Source organism: Mesocricetus auratus, unplaced genomic scaffold (genome assembly GCF_017639785.1).
Source record: "Mesocricetus auratus isolate SY011 unplaced genomic scaffold, BCM_Maur_2.0 Super-Scaffold_100007, whole genome shotgun sequence".
Lineage (NCBI taxonomy): Eukaryota > Metazoa > Chordata > Mammalia > Rodentia > Cricetidae > Mesocricetus > Mesocricetus auratus.
In genome coordinates this window covers 63,013,341-63,026,434 of record NW_024429191.1, presented here as the reverse complement: position 1 = coordinate 63,026,434, position 13,094 = coordinate 63,013,341, and positions in this window count along the sequence as shown.

Genomic DNA, 13,094 nt, shown 5'->3' with positions numbered 1-13,094 from the left:
AACAGTAGAAAGCAGGAAAGAGTAAAGAAAATGTATCTCATACATAATCTCAGAACAGAAACATTTAGCAGGATATTTTTGCATTTTCACACATTTATGCAAATCTATATGTGCTACCCATGCCACTCATAGCATAGCATGATATACACCTTCTCGGGTGCTTTTCCCACTGACGTTACCATCTGACTTCATGTGTGCTGTGGCACACCTGCACTACCCCTCCCAAAGAAATAATAAGTAAAAAAATGGCTACGTGTTTCTTAAGAAGAGAGGAAAAGCAAGGAGTAAGGAATACAGTTCAGAGGTGTAAGATGCATGTGAAACGCGTGTGGGGCTCTGTCTCAGTCTAGAAAGTGTGCCAAGAACAAGCAACACTTTTTGATGAGGAAGTAAATGTATTTTCCGTATTTATGTGTTTGTTTGTTTAGATACAGGGAATTCTGTATTCTAGTCTGGCTGTAAACCTCTGTGTAGCCTGGAGTATGCAGCATGGCAGAAGCAAGAGAGCCCCTGCTTTAAGAGGTGGGAAGAGAAAACTGACTCCACAAAGTTGTCCTCTGCCCTCCACAGATGTGCCCTGGCATCATGCTCTCTCTCTCTCTCTCTCTCTCTCTCTCTCTCTCTCTCTCTCTCTCTCTCTCTCTCTCTCTCCTCTCAGTAAAATTCTCATTTTCCAACATGTTATCAGTATAATATGATTAATGTCATTTTATATTCTTTTGCTTATTTTATACTTACAGGACACATTCAAATCTGTATGAGTCCAAATCACTATGTGATGGCTACGTACATACGTATGGCTAACAACTGACTATAAGGGACAGAGTAGCTCAGAGCTCCGATCTTGCCATCTGGGACATGGGGACAATGTTACTTTCCCTTCACAGGCTGATACAAGTATGGAGTGGGTGATTATGGATGCAGTTTGTAAAGCATAGTTGTCTATGCCATTGCATGGGAGCTGGGGTGTAAGACGACCTGGCTTGTAGTGAGGCCAAGTAGCCATGGGCTGGATATTTGTTGCTAATGATAGCTCTTATTCTCCCCCTCCCCACCTACCCACCCTTCTTTATTTTTGTTTCCTCTCTTCCCTGGCTCAGCATCTCTGGAACAGTACTCAGGCTTTGGGCATTTGCAAGGTGCTCTTTCTCCCTCAGTCCAGAAGAGACGCACTATAGATGGGAGGTTGAATAGATCTAAAGGCTCATGTGTAAAATTGAAGTGCTATTGGGGACTGGCGGAGCCTTTAAGAGGCGGGGCCTAGAGAGAGGTCCTCAGGTCATTGCAGGTATGTCCTAGAAGAGGACTGTGGTGTCCCAGCCCTTTCTTCATCCTCTTTGACTCCTGGCATTAGAGCGAGCACTTTGGTTCTGTTACATGATCCTGTCTGGATGTTTAAACCTGGGCCCAAATTATGAAACCAACTGATCATGGACTAGAGCCACCAACTTTGAGCTGAAAGAGTTTAGGAAATTTTTCCTGCAGTGTATGGTGTGCGTGCATGTCTGTGTGTACCATAACACCTGCATGGAAGCTAAAGATTGATGCTGTAGAGTCAGTTATCTCCTGTCACCTTTACATGGGGTCTGGGGATTGCACTCAGGTCCCCAGACTTGTGCAGCAAGTGCCCTCACCCACTGAGCCATCTTGCAGACCCCAAAACCTTTTTTTCTTGATAAATCATCTTAGGTATTTCATTATAGCCGTGCAAAGCTGACTGATACAACTCCATTCTGTTAATTCCTTAAATGTCTCATATAGGGCTGCAGGTGTAGCTTACTTGGTAAGATGCTTGTGAGTAGCACACGCAGAGCTCTGGGTTCCATCTCCATCACAGCACAAAACTGGGCAGGTGGCAATGCACCTGTAATACCATCCCGCCTCTCTGGCAAGGGATGAATGAGGATTTAGGGTTCAAGGCCATCTTTCTTGGCTGCGTGAAACCCTGTCTCAAAATAAAAATAAAAAGCCCCACTCATTGTTTTGTGGGTTGCACCCTGGCACTAGAGGTGTCTGCCTCTGGATTGCCATACCTGGCTGCCAACCAGAATTAAAATTTGGCCTTTCAATTTCCTACTTCATTCATTCACCAAGTACTTATTGAATACCTATTGTACACCAGCCTCCGAGATGGGAATTCTTCTCATAAAAGCTTTTCTCAAAGGACACATTTACAAGAGTCATTGAAATTAAAATGGAAAAGCAATGAGAAGGAGGAGAGGGTGTTCAGGCATAGAGCTGATGCGACATGAAATTAGAACTATGAGCTTCTTGGCAACCGAGGTAAAAAGGGAAAGATATTGGGCTGCAGAATCTGTACCATCTGGGAGAAAGAGTGTGTCGCTCCCTGTTCTGCCCCTAATAGAAACAGACCTTTCTACAGTCTGCAGTGCTTTGTCCAATCAGACAGGCGTCACGCAAGGCATTGCTCAGAGGCTCTGTGCAGCGTAATGGACAAAGCCTCCAACTGCAGGTTTACAGCCAGTGTAGCTGTGATCTGCCTGTGGCCATTTCATGTGCCTGCCCTCAATAAAAGCCGAGGGCATGGTGATAAAGCCCAGACTCAATGAAGGCGACCCTGCAACAGTCTAACCTATGTTGCACAGCGATGGGGGCTTTCTAGGGATTTAGCTTGAAGCAAGGAGAGGGGTTAGAATGCACGTGGGAAGGTCTGTCCACCCTCTTCTCTCCTACTAATACCACCTTAAGGAGGGAGCCTTGCTTCCTCTCTGGCCTGCCCTCAGCCTGACTCATCACTGAGTAGCCAGTGATCTTTTAAGTATATGAACCCCATCGCCCACCCCACACTCAATGCGTGAGTGATCTAGGGTGAGTGTGTTCTCAGCTTGGAATTGTAACTATTCTTTGAATTCTTATAGCATGTGTGGATCATGCTTGCAAAAGAATTTGGGCTAAGATGCACAAATGACAAGATCCTTGATAGTGTTTAGTCCTGGCTGCTATAGCTTCATGCTGAAGTCTCTGCCCCCCCCCTTGTGTGCTTTTAAATGAAAGAAACAGCAGAGTTGGGGGAGGGAAACCCAAACAACAACAAAAGCAATTTTCTCATAGTTTTCATGGAGCCAGACCCATCCAGTCTGCCCTGAGCTCTCTTAGCTTCTTTTGCTGGAGAATACACTTATTAGGCTCCTACTTTGTATCAGGCATTGTGCTAGACATTAAAAAATGTACATCAAGCCATCTATTTTACTGCTGAAGGAACTAAAGTTAGAGTTGTGGGACTTGCTTGGGGTCTCAGAGCCAGCCAAACAGCTATGGTTGGAACTACAGCAGTAAGGAGCCAGAGTTTCTCATTTTTCTTTGTTTAGTATATGATATGTCCCTCTCCCCCTCCCTACCCCCTCCTTCTTTCCTTCCTTTTTTCCCTCCTTATTTCCCCTATTCCCTTTATATTTTGAGACAAGATCTCACTGTGCAGCCCAGGCAGGCTTCAAATTCTCACTCCACCTGCCTCAGTCTCCCAAGTGCTGGAATTATAAACATGCACCATCACACCCAGCGATCTACCTTGAGTCTTGCTGCAGTCTGGGCGTTCAATAAATGTTTACTACCAAGCAAAGGTGCTTTTTGTGGTAGGATTGTCTTGAAATGCATATTGATTTTCTCCTTTTTCTTGCTTCCCTCACATCTCTGATGCCCCTGCCCTGATGGAGGGACAGGGTGAATGAAAAGTAAGAATCTTGAGGTCTTCAGAAACCAGGGCCTCAGAGGAATGCATGAGGTTTCCAAGCCCAGAATTGAGCCACATCTGGATCTTAGTGGAGCCTAGACTCACTCCGGAGAGCCAAGAAGGCCTGGTTGAACAGTGTGCAGCTGTAGATGGCTCCCTAGAGATACCCAGGCCAGGGCGGGGAAGGAACAGTTACTGGTGAGCCCTCCATCAGGACCCGAAAGAGCACAAGCTACACAGGCAAGAGCGAGGGTGTTCCAGTGAGGACAATCCTGTGGCAGGCACTCACCGAGCACCCTCCTCAACTCCAGATGTGTCCCTTGAAGCAGATGTAATTTGGGGGATAGGGCAAGAACTTGGAAAAAATTCAGCAATGACTGGGTTGAACTTTCCTCCACTCCCAGTAGCACGTGCAGAGATGGAAGAAGGTTACAGAGTAAAACTTTCTCTTACTCCTGGGGTCTTCCACTGGAGACTCTTGCCACATTGCTCTTGGCTGGGTGTTTGCTCAGTGCTGCACAGGCTCATTTCATGGCTTTACTCTCCTGTGAGCCAACAGAATCCCAAGCCACCGACTGAGGGCAGGAGATCCCCAGACTTTGGATGGACCTCTTTGGAGTCTGGACAAATGGTCTTCCCCACCAGGATGTCAGCACCACTGTGTGAGCAGGTAGAGAGTGGGGGTCCCCTTCAATAAACTCAAGGTTCCCCCAAAGCCTTTTGGGACACATTGTGCTCTCAGATAGGAACTTGATTTAGACCCACAATTCCACACCATCGACCATGACAAGAATGATCATGGCCCAAAAAACTTTCAGAGCAGTGATGACTGGTGGCTCTATGGACTGGCTCCTTCTAAGCAGCATTGCTCCCTAGGGGGCCCTCAAGAGGAGTGAGCCATGAAATGGTCCCTCCCTAGGGGGGTTGAGAGGAGAAGCCCTGCCAAGGGAAATTGTTAACCAGGGTCTTTGCCAGTCTATACCCATCCTGCTGAGTCCAGTGGCCTCAGTTTTGCCATGCCGTATGTTTTTCAGGCCCTGACATCCTCAAAGGACCAGCAGGGTAGCTGCAGCATGGTGGCAATGACCTGGTCTCAATGCAAAGACCAGCCTCCTCTAAGCTCGGGTGTCGTCAGTTGGAATGTCCACTTCACATGGTTGTTAAGAAGGGCACTTGGTTAAGAAGTTCTCTGTGGCTTCCCCGAGCACCTCTCATCCCATTTTACCACGAGCAGCCTCATCTAGTCTTAGTTGCAACTCTGTGTCACCCGTGGAAATCCCATTATCCCATGGAAATGGTGTGATTCTATGCAATTAGGATAAAAAGGGACTTGGGGATAGTCATGAGTGGTAATATGGCAGCCGGAAGCCAGAGGCTTTTTTACTAGTGGTTAAGCGCTGTGTGTGCTCCTGGCCTTGTTGATTCTGAGGCTGGTCAAAGGCCTCCCAGTCAGTTCTGAAGCTTTTGCAAAACCAGAGGACGCATTCTGTGGCCAGACGTTTGCTATGCTCTTCCCAGGTGGTATGAGGAGTCAGTATCAGTAGTTGGACTAATCTCAGCTCTTTTTGTTTCCCTTGTGTACGCAGTAAGAAAGCCCCTGAGAGGGAGGGCAGACAATCTCTTCTACACACCATCTCATTCAGTCCTCAGGGCTCTGCTTGGAAGACTTTTCACACCTGTGTCACCACCCAACAGAGCAAGACAGGGAAGATTTTAGCTTTCCTGCAGGCTCCCTTCCCTTAGTCATCACTATGCTCCAGGGTAACAGCTTCTCATCTGGAGTTCTCAGGGATTTCTCTTGCCTGTTTATTTGTTTGCTTATTTGAGATAGAGTCATGTAGCTAAGACTGATCTCAACTTGATTTGTGGCCAAGGATGATTTTGAATTTCTGATCCTCCTGCCCCACCTCCCGAGTCTTGGGATTACAAGACTTAGTGGCAGTGCTGGGGATTGAACCTGGGACTTTGGGCATGCTAGGCCACTAACTGTGCTACATCTTGCCTGTTTCTGAACTTGGAGGGAAAAGAGCCATGTCTCCTTTTGGTATGAGATCTATGTGTGTAGGATTGGTCCTTCTTAATGTCTGAATGTTGTTCCATGACGTGCATAGAGCATCATTTATTTGCCCACTCTACAATCATTGGACATTTGCCTTCAGGGGCAGACATGGAAGCTGGATTTCCTGACTATTTTATGCTCTTTCTACCTTATCCCAATGTCTCTCAGGAGAAAAAAAAAAAGGATGCCATCAGCCCTTTAGTACAATTCTAGCGTGAGGATTGCTGGTATGGGTGATTATTGCTTCCTATTTTTGTCTATTACAAATGAAGTCCCTATCTTTTAATGAAACTTAAGCTAGGTCGTAAGTGCTTGTTCTTATTGTCAGTAGATAACTACCAACCCCCTTGCCCAACCCTGCTCAAAGTGTTTGTATTAATTTACATTCCTCCAGCACCATGTGAGAACTCCCACCCCTTCCATTTTGTCAATTAGACAGTGTCTTACATTTTCACCACTCTTACAGGCATGGAGTGGAATAGCATGGTGACAAAACTTTATGTCTTTCTGATGACAAATGATGTCAAGTGTCCTTTCATTAGTTTACTGTCAACCACTGTGCATACTTTCATTGAACACTGTGAAGGACTCCCAACTGGCTTCTGTGCTTCTGCATTGATCCTCTCTGATCCAGTCTGCTTGAGATGGCTGCAGCAAGTGGGATTCCTTGTGTGGAAATTGGTTCCGGCACTCTCTTGCTTACAAGCCCTCTGTGGCTTTATCTTGCAAGCTTAGACCAAGGGCCAAGACTTGACGTGCCTCTAAGCACTCAGGGTGCTTGCCCACCTCTGCAGCTGTATTTAAGGCCATTGCACCCCAGCCCTCTGGCCTCCTTTGTGCACTGGAGTTGCTTCCAGGTTGTTATTATGGATAAGTTCATGTCTTTCTTTTTCCTAGCATTTATCACATTCTGTAATTGCATAGTGCTATAATTGTTTGATGTCTGTCATTGCAACTAGACTGCAAGTGCCATAGACATGAGTTCTACGCATACTCCATTATTGCTTCTCCAGTGTCTATTGAGGTGTCCAACACATACTAGGACTCTGGGACATATTTTTGCCATAAATAAGTATGTCCTTCAGTGACACACTCAATTGAAACTCTATGGGAGAAAGTGTCCTCAAGTGTAGGCCTACAATTCAGGTTTCCTGACTACTCCATAGTCTTTCTACCATATCCCAAGGCCTCTCACAAAATCCTAGTGTAAGTACTACTGTTAGGTTTATAGTTATTGCTGCTGTCATCAGCTCCCCCAGGACATCAGCTCCAGGAAGGCAGAGATGGTGTCTGTCTCACTGACCTAGGCACTCAGCACATTGCTGGGAATCTTGGAGATAGTTAACACTGGCTAAATTGACAATTAAGGGACTGAAAGTTTGGCTGACTGGCTGGCCAAGTTCCTGCTTAGCATGAACAAGGCCCTGGGTGTGACCTCTTCCCAGTCCCCAATATGGGGTGTGTGTGAGTGAGGGGTGGGGGGTACATGAATGAACTCAGAGTTAACTCTTAGTTGAGTTGAAGCCAAGTGAGTCTAAACAAGTATAAAGAAAATTATTCTCACCTCCAGTGGGAAGTGATATTATAAGATCATCTGCATGGATGTTTGCCCTTTGCCAGGATTTTAGGAGACTGATCAGTGTTCAAATTGGAAAGTTGGTGTCTGTCCCAGGTTAGTGGCAAGCCCTGGATCCCAGTCATCCAAACTTCTCCGTGCACCTGAGCAGCTCGACTTTCACGTGCCCTTTTAGGATAAAGTTAGCTTGACTCATGGAGGATGGGAACAGGAGGATGTTCACGGAACCTACCAGAGCGAATTAGAACTTTGCTCGTGGTGGGAAAGCAAATCGATGCTGCTCACTGCAAACGAGTCTTATTTGTCTACCATCAAGTCTTATCTGCTCTCCACGCCGCTCCCGCCACCATACTGCTTGGCAGCAGATGGGTTCCGGGGATGGCGGCTCTGTGGAAGTAATAAAGCAGCATTTCTTTTCCAATTGTCTCTTGTTGAGACCTCTTGGTAATTCAGATTGATGGTCCTGTAGCCCAGCACAGGGACTGAGTGAGTGAGGTTTGTCTAGGCCAGGACTTTTATTGCTGTCACAGAAACCGAATGATGTGCATAGCAGGATGAGCTCCCAGCTGCCCAAGGACTCTTTCCTTCTCAGCCAGCCCAAGAAGCAGCATCAAGTCAGGAACTAAGTTATGGACTCCTGGTCCAGTGCTCTTAGGAGACAACTGGCACATTCCCAGGATGTGGTGGATCTTCCCAGCCTCTGCAGAGAGCATGGTGCCTCAGACGTTCTGGTGGTGTCAGCCTTCCCTGCAGGGGAAATGGATTGTCTGTCCCTTCTGGCTCATTTACCTGAGAGTCACAAGGTGTTCCCAGAGTGGAGCCCTACATCTTCACTGTGGTAGGGTGTGGGGGACGTTAGGATCAATATCTCCTCGGTTCTGGGATAATTATTAGTTTGTTTCAATGAGTAGAGTAAGTCAGCTATTGTGGGATGCTTAGATCTGACATGGCAATGACTCCCCTCCCCCACCTAGCAGCTCACAGCTCTGTCCAAAGTCCTATGTTTAAAGGACTAAGCTCCCTCCCACCCCAGGACTAAGGCCAGCCTTCTCCTCTCTCATTACTTTTCCTTTCTGTCAATGTGAATTTAAAAAAAAAAACCTCTTCTCCTAGTCCTGGCTCCTCTCCTGCTACTTTCCCCATCCCCATCCCTCCAGACCCATCTACCCCTCAATGCCATCTGACTGCCAATTGAAAAGGCCGGAAAATAATGTGAAATAATATAGTTTATCACCTGACAGGCTGCGCAGCCACCTCTGAAAACAGGCGGGGAGGCAGGGAGGGCGAGGAAATTATAGGCTGCACAAAGGAGAAAAAGTTAAAGTGAGCGCTCCATAAAAGAAAGTGGAACTATTATGCCGCAAAATGCCAACTCATTACAAAGCGCCCAAATAAGAGAGAAATACGGCGCTGCCTGTAATAGCAGTTTACAAGGCAACATTGTACAGCAACAGAAGAAACGCGGCTATAATTTGCTCTAACAACTCCAATTATCCCTTTTATTGATTTGGCAACACATTTAATAGGAGTAGCCACACCTCTTCTGTTACAAATCATTAAAGGTGTTGAACGGTGTAATTTTAAAATTGTCCTCCTACAGTTGTCAGTATGACAGCATAATTCTCCCTGATTTCGGCTATGTAAACACCCAGGCACAGTCCTTTCCCCCTTACAAGGCCAGGGATGTTGTCAGCCTGGGGTTTTTGTGCAGAAACATCCATTTAATGTGTGTCTTTTTTCCCCAGCTGTAATTGCACTACAGTTTGGTTTAGTGCAGGGTTTTCTTCCCCCCTCTCTCCCCTTTCCTTTCTTTCACTCTCTTCTCCTCTTTTCTTGAAACTAGAAGGTACATGTGATGGGAGAGTCGAGGGATGGAAACAAACAGGCCGTTTGGCCCTCTCTTTCTTCCGCCTTTGTGTTAATTGCTACTTAAGCCTGGACCCTGCACTTTACATCCTGGGGGCAGACTAGGCACACCCTGGGGTGGCTCAGGGCATGCAGGTGCTCTAGGCTGTGGAGCCCAACAGAGCCAGGCGCTCCTGCGGGGTTGGGTGGGACTGGCAGGGGACAGTCAGCCAGGTGGCTGACAGGCTCAGGTGCAGAGGCCGTCTGCAGGTATGCTTGGATCAGCCTTCTTTCCCTGACCCATCCCCGACAGCCTGCCAGCTCTTGGTTTCATTTTTTTCCTCCTGGTTGTGGACAGATGTATCTAGACTGGAGGGAGACAATGTGGCAAAAGACGCTGTGGGGATTGAGAGGAGTAGAACCGGGCAGATGTTCTAGGTTGGGACTTGGGTAACTGGCCCTGGGTTAATTGGGGATCAGGACTGAGGGAAGTTCACGTCCCCTTACCTGTGTCCTCAAGAGCACACACATCTTCTAAACCCACACTCCAATGAGATCTTGGCAGGTCCCACACCCAGACTCTTTCTGTGTGTGACTGGGAGCATGGAGGCTCCTGTAGACAACGCCAGCTGGTCAGGCTGCTGAGCAGGGCATCAGAATGAAGCCGCCCCCCCCAGACACCTGTTCTTTGCTTACGTGCCTCAGCTTGACCACTGGAATCGGATCTAAGCTGCAGCACAAGGGGTTTGAGTTAGACCCAAAGAGTTGGTGCTCTGGGAACTGCCAGGCTCCAGACTAGCCGACAACAGAGGACTCTGCTGAAATCAGGAGAGAGTCTTACTGTGGTCTGGTTGGGGCAGAGGCTGTTGAGTCAAGCGTTGTTGTCATGGTGGCACCTGCTCTGCACACACTCTGTGCTGTTCCTCTGTCTACAGTAGTTGAGCCCTTGACCTTGGCCCCCAGGACAGGTGCACTGACATCCCTGCAGACCTGTTTGCCTTCAGCAGAGCCTGGCTCTTTCTTACTTGAGCCTATGGGGCTCTGCAAGGAGACAGTGCTCAGCTACTATATCACTGCAGAGGGAAACTGGGCTCTGCCTCCATCAGCTCTAGTATTTCTGAGTAGCAGAGGTATTGGGTCCTCTGCATCCCAGTCACTGGGGGTATGAGTGGGGGAGGGGGACCCGACCAAAGGGCCTGTCCTGGACACTAGCCAAGCAGGCTGCCACTGAGCTCCAGCCCTGTTTTCTTGCTTTGTCTGGCTGTCTTCAGCTTTGTCACCTGCCTGGGTGTCTGTCTCTGTGTAGTCCTGCCCCTCTCTCCAGGCCTGCTGGTCTCAGATAGGGAGCAGAAAGGTGTCATGGGGTAGTGAGAGTGATCAGCTTCCAAACCCACCCCTCTCCCCTCTCGGGCAAGCTTCTCTCAGACTTCATTACAGGCCTGAGACGGATCACCTCTTTCTCAGCTAAGGCTGGGGGTGAGCTGTGGCCCTCTCCATCTCTTCCTCTCACTGTGACCCCAATCACAGCACCTGCCCTTGTCTAATTGGCCAATGCCAGTGGAAGGGGGAAGGGAAAGCTGATGTCCAAGGAGGACATCCCATTAGGGGAGCATGAGCCAAGTTATTAGTGGTTAGGATGTAATTGGGGCTGGTGAATAATCTCAGCAGATTCATCACCTATTTATGGTGCACCCAGCTGTGTGACCTTGGCGGAAGTGCTTCACCTCTCTGATGAAATAAGACCTCCGGGTTTGTCAGGGAGCTCTGGACTTTGGAGATTGGAGTCTATGAACTCTGATTTGCCCCACCCATTCCCTCTCCAGAGCTGCTCACTCAGATCTCGCCTCTGAGTCATTTGTCCAACTGCACGGACCCCTCCTAAGCTCTGTGCTCCTTGAAGTCAGCTCTTGTCTACCCCCACAGCCAGTTGAGTATCTTGCATATAGTAGGTCATGTATCAGTTTTATGAATGGCTGACTGATGATCGGATGTGATTAGCCAAAGGACATAGAATTCCAATGCCCTCCGCTTAGACGGTGCAGAATTGCTTGGGGGAAGAAGCCCTAGCCATCTGTTAGGTTATGAACTTCGGTGAGTACCTGTGTGTCCTCAGTGATAACACGCAGAGCAAAGGCTCCCGCAGGCAGATTCGGTGTGGACACTAGATCCTCACTGCAGGGCAGGGCACTTGGTTGAATCTTATATGTATAGTTTGGTTTAGTTTTGACATCTCATTATGATGTCCTGTTTGGCCTGAGACACGCTGTATAGACCAGGCTGGCCTCCAGCTCAAAGAGAGCCATCTGCCTCTGCCTCCCATGTGCTGGGAGTTAAACTGCATGTGTTTTTGTTCTGTCCTTAAATAGAGAAAAGGCACCCAGTCCCATGGGTCTCAGAGGGGAACAAGGTGGTAGATTTGAGGTTGAACCTGGAGAGTGGGGATCTATATAGGATAGTGGCAAGCCTTATGCCTTCTTTCTTGTGCTTTATGGTTTTTCAGGTCCTGGTCTTCTGAAATCTCTTCCCAGGACACACAAATACCAGACACTCAGGAAGTGTTTGTTGAGTGACTGAATGAATAAAATGAAACTTGTTGGCAGTGGAAGATGGAAGATGCCAAGCCAGGCTGCTCAGTGGAATTACCTGGGATCTTTTAAACCTCTACCCTCATGTCCAAAGTCCACTTTGCTCACACACATACTGATTTAGAGTCTCAGGCTTGGGCTCAGGGCTAAGAAGCTTTAGAGCTAACCACATGATTCTGACATATGGACAAGTGAGATGCCTTGGGTTGAATGTGACCAAGATGACATATGTTAAAGTGTGTATTTGGAGGGATTCTTGGATATGGCTCAGCTGGTAGAGTGCTTGCCTAGCATGCTTGGTATTTTGGGTTTGATCCCCAATACAAAACCAAACCATAATTCAGGTGTGGTGGATCATGCCTGTAATCCCAGCACTCAAGTGATGGAAACTGGAAGATCAAAAGTTCAAGGCAGGTTGGGCAGTGGTGGGGCACACCTTTAATCCCAGCATTCGGGAGGCAGAGGCAGGCGGACCTCTGTGAGTTCGAGACCAGCCTGGTCTACAATAGCTAGTTCCAGGACAGCCTCCAAAGCCACAGAGAAACCCTGTCTCAAAAAACAAAAAACAAACAAAAAAAGACTATCCTTAGTGTGGTGTTTTGAATGAAAATGGCCCCATAGATGCATATATTTGAATACTTAGTCCCTAGCTGGTGGACCTGTTGAGAATTAGGAGGTGTGGCCTTGTTGAAGCTGTATGTCACTGAGGGTGAGCCTTAAGGTTTTAAAAGCCCACGCCATTCCCAGTTAGCTCTCTCTGCCTAGTGCTTGTGCATCTAGATGCAGGCTCTCGGCTACCGCTCCTCTAACTCTTCCACACCATGCCTGCTTGCCTGCTGCCATGCCCGCCGCCACCATGATAGTCACAGACTCTAACCCTCTGAAACTGTGAGCCCCAAATAAACTAACTCTTCCATAAGTTGCCTTGGTCATGATGTCTTATCACAGGAATAGAAAAGTAACTACGACACTAACTACCTAGGAAGTTTGAGGCCAACTTGGGCTACATGAGAACCTGTGCTCCCCCAAAAAAAGTTCTGGGGAGCCACACAGAAAGCAGAGTTCTGTGAGTTTGAGGCCAGTCTGGTCTACATAATGAGTTCCAGACCAGCCGGGGGTAAACAGTGAAACTGGTTTTGTTGTTGTTTTAAATTTATATTTGGAAATAACTGGTATCGAGCGTGGTGATTCATGCCTATGACCCCAGTACTTAGTAGACAGAGGGAGAACAATTCAGAGTACAAAGGCGTGAAAGGCTACACAGTGAGTTCAAAGCCAGTCTTGCCCCCCACCCCTGAATAAAACAAGGAGTGACTGAAGTCAAATAGTGGTGGCACA